Source organism: Musca autumnalis, unplaced genomic scaffold (genome assembly GCF_047663935.1).
Source record: "Musca autumnalis isolate F117 unplaced genomic scaffold, ASM4766393v1 scaffold_92, whole genome shotgun sequence".
Lineage (NCBI taxonomy): Eukaryota > Metazoa > Arthropoda > Insecta > Diptera > Muscidae > Musca > Musca autumnalis.
Window position 1 is genome coordinate 13,333 of NW_027412453.1, and position 1,825 is coordinate 15,157.

The 1,825-nt window shown below is 30.2% G+C and overlaps 1 pseudogene; it reads right to left on the minus strand.

Moving 5' to 3' along the window:
* Positions 1-464: 464 nt before the first annotated feature.
* On the minus strand, positions 465-583 carry LOC141388352 (5S ribosomal RNA; annotated as a pseudogene).
* Between the last annotated feature and the right edge of the window lie 1,242 nt (positions 584-1,825).

The following is a 1,825-nucleotide window of genomic DNA, read 5'->3' on the forward strand; positions in this document are numbered from 1 at the left end:
TTTTTAATAAATGTTAAAATTTATTAAATATTGCTAAAAATAAATGTATTTTGGGAAAATTTGGCTCCTTAAATTAAATTTTTTGGAAATTAAGACAAATTTTTTAAAGAGTTTTACAATAAAAATTTTTGTTTTTAATAAATGTTAAAATTTTTTAAATATTGATAAATATAAATGCATTTTGGGAAAATTTGCCTCCTTAAATTACCCTTTTTTGAGAAACGAAACAAATTTATAAAAAATTTTACTTTTTTACAAAGGAAATCATAGACTATTGTATCTAGCTACATATAACTGAGTATAATCAATAGCGAATGTTTTACATTTACCTTAAAATAATAAGCAGTTGAGTTTTTTATTTTGGCTCTATTTCGGTTAAAAATTAAGATATCGACTTCATTCTTTTTTTATTTAATAGAGAAAAATAAAAAAGAAAATAGAATGAAATAAAAAAATTTGGACAATGGCAACAACACGCGGTGTTCTCAAGCGGTCCCCCATCTAAGTAATAACCGCGCCCGACGCTGCTTAATTTCGGTGATCGGACGAGAACCGATGTACTCAGCGTGGTATGGTCGTTGGCGAAGAAACATAGTTTATTTTGCTTCATATGGCCATTGATTTCATTGCTTGTGTGTTTTAATGCCAAGTTTACACTTGCGCTCCAAAATCCACTGGATTTCACGAAATCCTGAAATACACCCCGATGTTTACATTTATTTTTTGTTGATTTCAAACATATCACAATGATCAAGGTAGATGCATATGCGCAGCTGATCGAACACGAAATTTCAAAACAAGTTGTTGTAAATTGAATTAATCATCAAAAATATACGACAATATAGAACTTTACAACTTTATTTGGAAACTTATCGTAAAATTATCTATATATCGTATTAATTGTGTATAGTACTAACAAATGAAAAAATAAAAAAATGATTTTATTGTTGAGACATCGTTATAATAAATTTTGATAGGTAAAAGTTGTGCTCAGAACCTGCAGAATATTAGTACTTGCAGTAGTTTTCCCGTTTAGTGCTAAAAATGCGTTCCCGTACTCCGAAATCTAGCAAGACTTGCACTTATCTTTAAACAAAAATAGCGCCGAATAACACCCTCTTCTCCTGTTTTCTGCCATACAATTTTGGCCTAGTGGAAACTAGCAGCAAGCATGTTCATTGGCATCTAATATGATAGCTGATACGTTAATTTTGACGTTTATGATGGAGTTTTTGCAATTTCCGTCATTTTTTCGTTCCCGTATTTTTTAAGAAATTTGTATTGGGAAGCAATTTTTGACAATTCGCTCTTTTTCTAACATTACCATTAAAAAAGTACGGGAACACAATGAAAAATAGCATTGCAACAAAGTAATTTAATATTTTTTTCACATTGTTTACAAATTTTGACACTAAAATTTTTTGTTGCAGCAATTGACCATCTACCTTGTTTATTGTGATACGTGAAAAGTGTTGCAACTTTTGGTACTTTTTTAGGCAAAAGCAGGGTTGTATATCATGTGTACTGTGATTTCGATGTTGATTTCGCTGAAATCACGAAATGAGATGATTTCATTTTTGTATGCGAAATCATGAAAAATTTTGCTTGATTCCGCGCGAAATCACGAAACGCCTTCGAAATCACGAAACGACGCCAAATGTAAACTAAGCATAAGACAATTTCGTTTGCTTATTGCACACAACCACACAAACGAACAAGTTTTATTTTCGTTTTATAAAGGAAAATGTTGACTGTTTCCTTTAGTTATTAATGAAAATAACCAGTATTAATTTGGCAACAAACAATCTAACAAAAATGTTAGTTT